This window comes from Antrostomus carolinensis, unplaced genomic scaffold (genome assembly GCF_000700745.2).
Source record: "Antrostomus carolinensis isolate BGI_N321 unplaced genomic scaffold, ASM70074v2 scaffold941, whole genome shotgun sequence".
In the NCBI taxonomy this organism is placed as follows: domain Eukaryota; kingdom Metazoa; phylum Chordata; class Aves; order Caprimulgiformes; family Caprimulgidae; genus Antrostomus; species Antrostomus carolinensis.
Genome location: NW_010291784.1, coordinates 9,951 through 22,690, shown reverse-complemented (window position 1 = coordinate 22,690; position 12,740 = coordinate 9,951).

Genomic DNA, 12,740 nt, shown 5'->3' with positions numbered 1-12,740 from the left:
TCCTGCAGTTCCAAGCTAAAATGAACAGATAAAGCCTTGGCATATGCAAAGAAAATATTTGATAAGATTCTGGATGCCAAAGTATACATGAAGTTCTTGGCCTAGTGTGGAAAGTTAGGAAGGACTGGAGTACTCCTGAGGTATTAACATTTTCTTTTATGTCCTCTTCCATTTCATAATGTTTGCTACTACTTAAGAAGTCTCCTGGCATTCCAGTGATGTTAGAAGGAGGCTAGAGGAATGTGATTTTTTTTTTTCTTGCCTATTATACACTGATTTTTTTTGACTCTTACTTCTTCCCACTGCTTTTCACTGAAACACATCTTCTTAGAGGGTGCAGCAGAATAAGATGCACAGTTTTGCCCAATAAACAAATTCAGAGCAATTTCACTTCCTTTTCTGGGAGGCAAGTAACAATAATTGTGTTAAAAAACACAGGGCTGTGGCATATCAGCAAAGCCACTCCTGAGGCCCTAGAAATCTGAGGAAAACCCTGTAAAAACCCCTTTCTCTGCTGGTCTTCCCTCTTCCATAGACTTTTTACAGCAATATGGGAACAAAATAAAACCACACCAAAGAAGATGGATTTTTTCCATCTGCTTTTACCTCGCTTTCACTGATTTGAATGGCTACACAAAAGTGGAAGCCAGTTCCACAGAGAAATGTCAGCCTGCTCTCCAGGGCATGTGGCTGCTCCTCAGCCCCACTGAGCCTGGGAGGATGCAGCTGGGCTTCATTACCAGCCCCACCACTGGGGCCAGGTGACCCTGCTTCCTTTAACAAGCCTTTTAACATGAACTATAAAAGATGCCTGTCCTGGCTTGGGAGGAGGGAGGATAAGAGTGAGTTGTTAGAGGTAGGCGTGTGAGTCTGGTTTTTGCCTTTTTAAGTAAAATGGGAATTTTCAGATTTGTAGGGCTTTGGTTTTTGGCTCTGATGGGGAGATTGATTTATTGTTATTATTTTCATATTGGAGTTTCAGCTAATGTGGTCCTATTAAATAAAATACTTCCTTCTCTTTTTGCCTGAAAAGTGTATGACCTTTTTACCTGTATTAGGTCTGCTGAGCCCACTAACCTCATGCATTACAGGCTTAGTATAAACTATGATGTCTCCTTACTTTAGAAAATAAACAATAGAATTCTGGAAATCTTTCTCTGCTCTCTGAATAAACAATTAGTAAGTACTTCAGATCATAAATATGTGTTGATAATATAATGGCAAAGCTGTTAAAAGGCTGATACAGAGGAAATAATTAATTGCTGTTTTTTGAGGATATTAATGTTGTGTTGACACACATGCTGAGTCTCATCACTTATTTTGTCCACCCCTGCTATGCCTGTATTATTTAAAAAGGATGGTAGTTCAGACTTTTCTTATGTGGCAGTAAGGGTAGGTCTTGGGCTGCTTAAGGTTACAGGTATTCAGAGACTTAATTTGTTTTAATCTGAATAGGAACTAAACATATCTGTATCATTTGCATATGTATATTTATATTGTTTGGTTGTTTAATTACAATGCTAGCTACGTACTTAGTGCTTGAAACATGATGAAAAATGTGAAGTAAGCTTTTTAAAAATATAAAGATTGTCTTGGCTTTTGCTGTATCAGGCAGAGGTGTGAGCATTTTCTCTGATGTTGTTACAGCCTGTATTACTGAGAAAGTCTCTTGCTCCAGACAGCTGAAGTGAAATCTCCAGTCTTCTGAAGTCAATGGTTTGTTTCTTGACTACATCAGTCTTGTACTTCTAGAAATGGTTTCAGTGTAAGCTATATAAAAGGGTCCCATCCCAGATTCAGTAGATGCTCATGCATCTTCCCACTACAGGAAATCACATTTGGTATGTCAGGCTTTTCCAGAAGGCATTAGTTCTCATCAAAATTACTCCTACTAATTTTGATGACAGGAAGGTCCAGCCATCATTGAACACTTTTGAAAAACCTGCCCTAGGTACTCGGGATGCCAAGTAAGTGATGGCACATACAGAATTTGACAGGAGAGCTTACACACTACTTGTGTCCTGTTGCAAGTGAAACCTCTCAGTTATTAGTAATATGTAGTATAATACCTGCTAGAAGTAAGCAGGCATGTGCTTAGTTGTTTCGCTTACTAAGAGAAACGTGCGTTTGTAGCAATGGGCAGCTGAAATAACTGTAAATGTCGGCTCCAATGGCTTAGCTTAAATAAATGTTGACAGGATTATTAGCTATTAATCTTACAATGCATACTTTCCTAAAGAACCTGAATTCTCATTTTAATTGTGTCAAAATTCTTCTAATTCTAGCAAGAATTAGAAATTCTTCATTAAATCATAAATGGGAAAAACTGCTTTAGCCTGCTTTGCTTCTAGAATGAGAGACAAGAAATTATTCTGCTTATTCTTAAAGTAAAGGCATGGGGTTTTTTTTTTTGGGGGGGGGGAAGATCAGAGAGTCTGGATTAGAAAATGGTGCTCAGTGGTTTAACTTAATTCCTAATTCATACCTATTTTGTTACCTGTGCTGTTCCACACCTGGGATTGCACACTACTTCAGGTGAAAAAAAGGGGTGGAGAACAAAACCTGAGATTTAAATGTTTTGCAAACTAAAAGATTTTAGTTTCTCCCCCCTCAATTCCTTTAAGTGTTAATGTTTACAGCACACTCATTTCTACTTGACTTCCCCACTCCTCTGCTTTTTCAAGCTGCTGTTTTAAAAATGTTGCATTCTCCTGTTAAGCTGCAGCACTTGTGTCTGGCTGTGTAATTTAAAGCTATATGTAGTCGAGAAGCTGGGCTTTTCACATTATTTCCATAGTAAACCTTTTCCCTGGTAGCTCCATGTAATCGAGGAGAGCCTTTCATTTGTTGTCTTTAGGCACTTTATGGATTTTAGTGTGTTTTAGAGTTTCAGTGAATCTGTGAAAGGCTATGATAGGAACTTATAAAATTCAGAGATGGTTTAGTCTTCTAAATAAGTGTCTAGACTGGTTTATAAACTTGTGGTATTAATCCTGTCAGAGATGCAAGTTCTTACTTCATTTCATCTGTTCAATGGTTCCAAAGCCTACTTCGGAAGAATGCTTTTATCGTGTCTCTGAAGTCCATAGAACTGGTTATAATAATCATCATCCTTAGCTTGCCTGGACAATCACTGCTGATACCAGGGTGTGTGGGACATATTCTCCCCCTCCTTTTTTAAGCTCTTTCTTTTCAAGAGAAATGTTTGTAAATGCAAGTTTAAGTCACCCTGGTAGGTTTTTGAATGCAGCTAGTTACTACTTTCCAGCACAAATTGGTCTTTAATGGTAGGTAACTGTCTGTTTGACAAAAAAGGGGCTTATTTATCTCATAATAGGCATGAGTGAATAATGAACATATAGTTGGCATTCTGATCTTGCAGTTGTGTATTTTGGAAAGTCCACTGATTTACAATTTGATTTCTGCCTGCTGAAAAGCACACAGTTGAGGTAGCCTTTGATGAACTGTTAAATAAATGTTTATCGTTCACTTCAAAAAGATATCCTCTCCTCCTCTAAAGACTTTCCTTACTGATCCTATCTACTGTGAGGAAAACTGAAAAAGAACAGGTGGAAATGTTATTACTTGAATGCTTGCTGTTTATAGACACAAAATAGTATGCCTATTAAAAAGGATGTTACATCTCAAAGCCAGATAACTTATCATCAGGAAGGGATGATGTTGGTGGGAGGGTGTTTCCTTTCAGGCAGTTAAACATGGTTCTTATTTGGTGCTTTGGTGGAATCAGGACTTACTCATCCTCTGTGTCCTGGGGCATTAATTAAATCTTTGAGGACACAAGGATGAAGACCCTGCTGAGTGCAGGCAGGGCTAGCACATAGGCTGTGAGCACTCCTGGTATTTTTCCTCCCACACACACATGCATATGCCAGCTGCAATCTGGCCCAATTATTATTACTGTGTTTATTCCCCTCAATTTCCCATCACACAACTGGGAAATTGAATGTAAAATAAACACAAATACATTTACTTCAAGTTGTTTTGCATAGTATTATAATTAGAAGCCAGAGACAACTTTCCCTTCATCGTTGACAACAAGGCATTGTTTCTCCTCTCGATTTTTCTTTTCCCAAGTACTGTCTCTTCATAGCCAAAAGCTTTTTGGGTTTTGGGTTTTGTTTTTTTTTTTAAATGTTTGACATGTTTAAAACTGATGAGCAGGTACACTAAGCTAATGCATATATTGTGCTGTTCTAGAGAACTAGTTTAGTCTGTCTTGAGAGCAGAAGCAGCTGCAGGCTGCCTGCAGATGTTGACCGGATGGACAGTTGCTCATGAGTGATTCCATTATGTTTCTTCAGATCCTTTTTTGAATCATGTTGGGCAACTGCTCCTCTCCTCTAATGGCTTCCTTATGTTCTTTCACCCTCTCTTGTTCAAACTGTGCAGCTGGCTGCCAGGGAGGACAGCACAGTGACAATGGCTGGTGCAACACACTTTGCAGGCAGATGATGCGTGACAGTGTATAGACAATACAGTGGTTCTGTTTCCTCTGTAATTAGAGACTGCTGAGTGCCAGCTAATTCGTCTCATGCCTTCTCCAGAGAGGGTGAAGCAGACCTAAAGGACATGGAGAAAACATAGTGCCTGCTGCTTGGGTTTAAGTAGTAGGTTAAAGCAAGTTACAACTGTTTCTGGGTCCTGTTTAGTCGTAGGTTCCCTGTTGGTATTGGCAATCAAAGCCCCTTTTCTCATCGTGTTTTGGAGATGTTTGAACACTTTCCTCTGGCCTCGCTCGAGTGGCATTACAGCTGGTTGTGTAATAGCTCAGTCTAGTGTTCATAGCATGCTTTGCAGGAGCTTCAGAGGTTTTGATCAGCAGCTCCTAGTTTGGATGAAATATGGGAGAAGTGGAGAAAGACTGGAAAGTTAGAAAATCCTCATGCTGACTTTATATCCAAATGTGAAGTAATTGCTTCTGATATCGTTGCTGTTCCTGAGCTCAGACTGTGTCCTTGTGCATAGCTTGTGATGTTCTCACTTCTCTCACCCTTCTCTAAAAGGTAAAGCTTGACAAAGCCACTACTTATATGCTGCACGTAGTAGCTATGTATTAGTCATCATAATTAAATGAAACACCAAAATATCTGTCATTTAAAAAAAAATTAAAATCTGACCAGAGCTTGGAGGTAGGTCTGTCCAGACCTCTTTCCTCAAACAGCTTTTAAACTCAAACCTCAGGTTTTCTTTGAAGAAAACCTCTTGCAACAGAGACAAGAGAGAAAAGACAGACTAGACATGGGGAAGGGTTTATAAACAAATCTCCTGCTGCTTACTTTGTCCTTGCTTCCAGTCTTGGTTTCAGTCAGCTCTGTGGCTTTTGGGGTTGAAGCAGACTGTGAGTTCACTCTGGTGTCTAGTGAGTTTTTTTTCTATTGTCACTGGGGCTTGTTTCCAGCTTCTCCTGCTGCTCTTGCCTATCTCCTGTGCCTGAACTGCATGCTTATGTCTCCTTGCTGTTTGCTTCTCCCTGCCCCTGCTTAAGCATACCCAGTAGATTTAAAAAGAAGCTACTACATCCTTTCTACAGCAGTGGGGCCCATTTGGCTCTGCTCTCTTTAAAGGAACATAATATGCTAAGAGAAACAAATACATTGGATAATGTCTGTCCTAGTTCCTAACAGAGACATTTTTCTGGAGAAAGAAGGGTGTGTTGTGATAAATGTGACATGTACAATATAAATATTTAGCTACTGTTCACTCATCTGTTAATGTTTTCTGGCTATCTTTTCAAAGTTGTTCGTATGCTTCTTTGTATGGTTTTTCTAATATTCTTCTCTATCTCAAAATACAAAAGGCAGGTTTTTATGAGCTCTCATATAGTGGAGCAAGTGCACAGTTATCCACACCTCCAGTCTGTGCAAAGGTTAACTGGGAAATGCTTTTGAGTCCTTAATTGCTGGTTTTTGTTTTCTAGGCTGCATATTTCTGCTAGTTCAGCAGACATCTGCATAATGAAGAGTGGAGGTTCAGTATTTGATGTATTTTCTGCATGGGATGAGTAATTTTGTTCCATTTGGTACTGTTGTAGTAGACCTCCTGTATGGATGCAAGTGTAGGTGTCTACTCAGTGTTGGTGCTTAGATCAGATTAAGAGGAAAGATCTGATGGGTAGTGATCTGATGAGGAGTTCCTGAGTAGTATAACAAGTCTTCATCTGCTTAAGTAATGCAGCTCCCACAAAGAATATGGTTGCTTTTATCCTACCCCAGTCCAAAACTTCCTAGTGAGTTCAGAGAAGTTGTTATGGCAGAAACATACCCATCTGTAAATTAACCACTAGTGTAATGAAAAGTTACACAAATCTATAACATCTAACCAGTTCCATGACAACTAGAGGAACAGCAAGATACTTCACAATGCGATGACAAACAATGACATTGTGGAGGAGGAACGTACATGAAAGAAACAACCAAACAACAATAACAAGAATAGAGGCACATTTTCATTAAATGAAAACATCTTAAACAATGACCTTTCTGACAAACCACAGAAATAGCAAACATGCAGCCTTTTTAATAATGGTTTCATACTGGAGTTTTGCACACATACCCCCTGAAAGCTTAATGCAGTCCAAATGTCTATCCCTTGGATGAGTCCTGTGGGTATATGCTCTATGATGGCTGAATGAACAAGTGGAAGCTTGCAGGTTACTTAAACCTGCAGGGAATCCATGTTCCCAACTGTCCTTCTCTTCATTTGAATGTGAATTTCTCTAATTTAATGCTTTCTTCATTCTTGTCATGGTTTTTCTGTGAGGGAAGTGAGGAGGAGAGGTGGAATAAAATTGTTAGTAAATGATCTGTCATAAGAGGTATGCTTGGAGTCTACTAAAAATGACTTGTCTTTGAATTTAGTCCAAGCCAGCTCTAGTTCCTACTGATGTTGAGCTGCTGTAGCACTCACTACTGTCACATTGTGTTTGAAATGGATAAATGTCTTGATTTATATGATGACAGGGTTTTTGGTTGCTTTGTCCCATCAGGCAGATACCATAAGCTGGAGAGAAGTAACAAAATATCACATGGGATGATGCCAAAATCAGTAGCTTTTCCTTCCTAGACTTCTCAAAGCAGTAGATTTCTCATGAAGAAAGTATTTCAGATTTGTTTGTTTATTGAAACCTTATTAATTCTCACTTCTTGCTAACAGCTTTCATCAATGGGATCTATCAAGTCAAATAACCATCTGGATCTTAAATCAAGGGGTTATTATATTTATGACAGATTAATAATAAATCTTCAAAAGCCATCTCAAGAGCATTAGAGATTAATTGCATTCAACTAAGTGTAGACTATTAAGACTTAAAATCCCTGCAATGGACAAATTCTTCACCTATGTCTGTTTAATGTTTTGCCCCGAACCTTTTGGATTGTTCTAGTTGTTTCCTACGTTTTTTATTATAGTTCAATGTTGGTTACTATCAACATCCTCCAACCTTCAACATTTCTTTAGAAAAAATGGCCTACACCTATCGCCTGCGAGTCTGTAAAGATGTGAAACACTTTTCAAACATGAAAAGAAACTGCTGCTATTTGTATTTGATGGTGTTTTATCGGAATTAAAACGTATCCTGTATAACACAGTAACTCTTATTGCAGTTTGTAACCTAAATGTAAGTAATACAGTGTCAAGAACTATTGCACAAATGATAAAATTCCGCAACTCCAAACAGAAAAAATATGATTTCTTTCTAAGAAAGCATCAGATGGGAAATGGGGACTCTGCTTCTGTTGTTCTTAGCTGGGGGGTCTATAGATGTAGGTGTGTATAGATGTGTGCCTGTGCCTATGTGAGGAGCAGGTTGTGTGGGTTCAAAAATCCACTGGTTAGACAGGCAGAACTGTAGCAGCAGCTGCATATGGAGTGAGTGCTCTGCATCCACTGTGCTTCCTTCTCTCCCGCTTCTCTCTCAGGCTCCCTTCATGCTGTGAGAATAACCTTGCTTAGGTGCAGATCAGGCAAAACCATATTAGTTGCGTTGTACCTGGTGACTCCGCAGGTTAATGCTTCTCATCCACGTCAACAGAACAATGCAGCGTGTTCAGCTTGCAGGGTGGCCACAGCCATGTTGTCCATCAAGGACTAACTACAGCTACTTCTCGAGTGTAGACAGGGCTTCATCCAGCCTTTCTGTGATGAATTATTACAGTTTGGGCAGACTTTCATATAGTTTCAGAAAGGGCATGTTAATGTCTTGTACCTCTTGAAAGACACACTTTTAAATAAGATGCAGCTGCATTGTATTTTCAGTCTGTTCCCTCGCTGCTTTATAAGAAAAGATGACTAACTCATTTACGGCAATCCTGAGCAGTAATAACTTTAAATTTATGGGGCACTCACTGTCTAGATGCCTTAGGGCGCCTGACAGGCTATAACTTAAAACGTAACTTTAAAAAAAAAGCAATGTGATTTAACACAATAGAACTGATGGAGAAACAGAAACCCTATTGTGTGATAAATAGAACAGCGTCCCACAAACAATATCAAACCCAAACTGTCTGCAGCCTGACCCAGAGGGGTGCCATTGTTTTCTCTGAAATGTCAGAGAGGAGAACACACTTGAGCTCAGAGAAGCATTTATATAGGCAGGCTTCACACGTGGTGAAACAGAACCAGCTACAGCTTTAGACTGAGCAGTAGGATTTGTCGGTCTTGTTAACCAAGGATGAATACTTCAAAAAGGAGACAACATAGTGGCAGACATCTTTCAACTATCTTTCTATAGCTATTACTTTTCTTAAAAAAACCCATACTTTTCAAAGCATTTTCATACATTTCATACATTTGTCCTCTTAGTAATCATTAGATTAATCTGTCCATATCTACACATACATTTTTTTCCATTGGTCCCTCTTCTCTACCAATTTCAGACAGTTACAGAACTCTTTGCTGACTTTAATCTGCTCTCAGAATCAATTTCTGCCCCAAAGCGTGGGTTCAACAGGCTTGTAACAAGCTTTTGTACCAGCTTCTTGGTACAGTGAAAGTAGTTCCTGAGAGGGTGCCACGTGAAATCCTTTTCCCCAGTTATTTCAGAATCTCCAGAACATCTGCTTTGTGAAGCTAAGTAGACCTGTAAAGGTTAAATAGAAGGCTTTGTCTGAAAGGGCAAACTTGTTTGAATCATTCTACCATTGCTTGTAAGGAAGAATGTATTTCTTATTTCAGTCTCAGTTTTGAAAACATAAAAATAATGAAGGGAATAAAAAGAAAAATTATAGTCTTGTCTTTAGTCCTTCTGGAGATCTCAAAACTGAGTAACTTCACTAAGCAATGGTAAGCTGCACGAAATATTTGTAATAACACTATTTAAACTTTGAAATAGCTATTGGGTTTCTTCATATTTATTTCATTGTTTGCTTGTTTTTCTAATGTACACAAGTCATTTTGCAGTTGATCCTTATAGACCTTGGCAACGATATCCAAAAATCATTTGAGCCAGAGTTGTATACTTGATGGTTTCAGCTGCTTATATTTTTTAGAGTCTAGTCTGACATCCTGTGTAATACAGACTTGGAAATAAGAGTCCTGCAGTTAAAAAAATTATCCTACTAAGTATTGTGAAAGACTCTCTTGTGTAACTTTTCTTTCTAATAACAACAGAAGTACTGTGTTTGTAGTTCTCTTATTTGATATTGTGACTGTATCTGGAGGGTAGGGGAGTGGAATTAGGCAGTCTTTAGAGCCTGGCACACGATTTCTAAAACAGTGAATTTCATAATCTTTTATCTACCTCATGGCACCCCAGTTAAATAGAGTTAACAAGAAATACAGTGCCCCAAGAAGAGCAGTAGCCAGAAACTTGCACATTATGGCATTAAAAAATATTTGATTTGTCTGATGAATGGTGAAGTTTTAGATAGTTGCAACTGAAAAGTAAGTACTGTTTGTGAAGATTAGTAGAGGGTACAACTTAATTTTTCAGAAATTGATGTTATTCAGTGAGTTGTCATAAATCAAAACAATCGTTACTGAAATCGGTTCTTCAGAATGTTATGACATCTGTTTTTTTTTAAATATTGCCAATACACAGTCTAATTTTTCAAGATGATTCTTCTCTGAATATTTGAAGTTCTCAAAACTATAGGCTATATGTCTGGATGTGCTGCTTTAAAAACAAAACAAACCCCACAAGTATACACAGCACATACCAACAGGTAACTTGCAGTTCTGTCTCTGATCCTACATTTTCAGCTGACTTGACTTTGAATTCTGAGTGTTTGGGACAGATTTTCTGAGTACCCATGATGTCAGGTGGAATATAATGAGGATTAGAATTTTCAAATGGAAGCATTCAACAGAAAAGCTATTTTCAAATATCCATCCTGCATGGTTTAATGAAAACTGAATTCCTGACAAATGTTGGTTGGTTGGTTTTTGTTAGGCTCAGTTCATTCTAAACATAGATGCATATGGTACCTCTGATGATGCAGGTCCTCAAGCCATATAAAGCAGCTCATGACCATGGATTTTGGTGAAGCTGGTTCTGCTAAAGGCTTGTAAGTGGAAAACTCTCAGATTTGTTTTAAATTTTTATTTGCAGGGCTGGCTTTTAGCTTCTCTTTCAGAATACAACATCCATTTGGATGGAGTGAAGCAAAGATCCACAGAAAATTCAAGTCTCTGTCCTCTAGGCTTGTATTAAAGCAGTAAGAATTTCCCATTCTTCCCGAGGAACTTGTTATAGCACTGAGAAATAAATATTTATTGGAAGAATATGTCATCAACTGAGAAAGTGACTGTAGTGGAGGACAAGCAGGTAGGAGACTGAAAACCAAAGGATAGTTCGAAGATGCATTTAGGATAGTTTGAAGATGCATTTAGGATAGTTCTTGCCCATTCTTAAATGAGTAGCTCTCATTTCGATATGTGCTCTAAGGAAATGGTTTTTGAAGAGTTCACATAACACTTCCAAAAAGGTTTAGAATAATATTTAATTTTTGTATTTGGGTTTTTAAAAACCTCACATAGTTTGCTTGTCAAGAGAAATAAGCTGTATTCTTAAAATTAATTAACCAGAAGAGACATTCTTTGCCATGTTGATGCAATTTTCCCAAATCTCTTACTATAACCTTGAAATTTAGAGATGGCACAGAATTACCAGAAATCTAACATAATTTAAAATTAAAGGAAAAAAAATAGAATAACTAAGGAATGCTATAGAAATGTGCTTCAGCTTAGAGACAAAGCAGAGCTCTATATAAAATAATTCTACTTCACAGAAGCAGTCACAGGACACAGCTCTCCTTGCAATATTGTACTGTGCATGGGACTCAAAACCCAAAAGAAACAAAATTCCATTTATGGGGCTGAATGTTGTATTGCTTCTTAGGAGATAATGCTTCAAATTACACGGTGTCCTGATTTCAGCTGTTCTAAAAATAACCAAAACCCAGAAAAAAAAAAATCCAACAGCCTTCTAAATAATACTCCCAGATACCAGACCCCTGAAGTAAATGAGAACTCTCCTTGCATTTCAGATCTACTGCCTCCACCCCTAATGGTCTGGCCACCTGGGTTTTTGTCTAATATCTCAGGTCAAATACCATTGATAGCTGTGACTTCAACACTTCATAATAGTAGGGAGGAAAATCAGGGTCTGTAAATACTGGAGGCGTGTGCTGGTCCTTGAAACATGTGATCTCTTTGAATTCAAAGTCTATGAGATAGACTGAAGTGGTGCTAATGGTGAGAGCAGCAGTGCATTGAGGAAGATTAATGGAAAAAGAGTTTTAAATTCTTTGAAGGGAGGTGGGAGGAAGTATTTAGTGGCTAAAAGTTAAGAGTGTTTTTCCAGCAGAAAGGAATACTAGAAATGCCAAAATGAAGCAGGAATGAAGAAAAAGATGTCAGTAAAGAGGCTGGAAAGGGGTCAGAAAGGAAAGTAGTAGGTATGCAGCCTGCAGTGCAAGAAGGTAATACCTGAACATGGGATCTGTTTGGAGATGATTAAAGCTATGTAAATATTCCCTCTTAGGTGGACCTGGGAATTAGGCTTAGTTCCCCAATAAGTTTTGTAGATCTATTTGTTTTCCCATTTCCTGTAGGCCTTAGAGCAAACTGTTCTCTTCTGTGACCAGGCTTCTTGACCAGGGGAATTAAATTGCTCTAGCTCATGGCTCAGGAAGAAACAAGTATGTAGTGTGGATAACCAGGAGGTTTAAGCTCTCCACTGGTGGTTTGGACTCAGCTTAACAGAACACTGTAAAGGTAGAAAGTAGAGGACCTTCATGCTGTTAAAAAGAGGGTAACTCAAGTGCTGCTTTTCTGAGAATGGAAGGGAGACAGGGAGGCCAAAGAGCATGATAATTAAGTGAAAGATTACCTGAGACAAGTTTCTGAGCAAAGGACAGGACAGATTTTGAAAATGTGCTTAATGCCAAAATGAATTTTCCATAGCTGGCAGTTCTGAAAAATGTCTTATGCGTGTATGTAGCTGTTCTCAAAGGATTTAAAAACATTTTGTGTAGCAGCTTTATGATATCCTATGTAGCAGTGTGCTAAAGATTCATGGAGAAGTGAAAATATGAATATCCAATACCATGTGGCAGACATGAAAGGTAGAGGTCAGTAATGAGAGTTGTCATCCATCTGCTATAATAATATTAACAAACCACTGTAAGTTCATAATAAAGTAGTCAGCTGTCTTCCTGCTACAGGAAAACCCAACGTGGTGTTCCAGCTTCCATGTCCTGTTCAGGAATAGTGGAAAAATA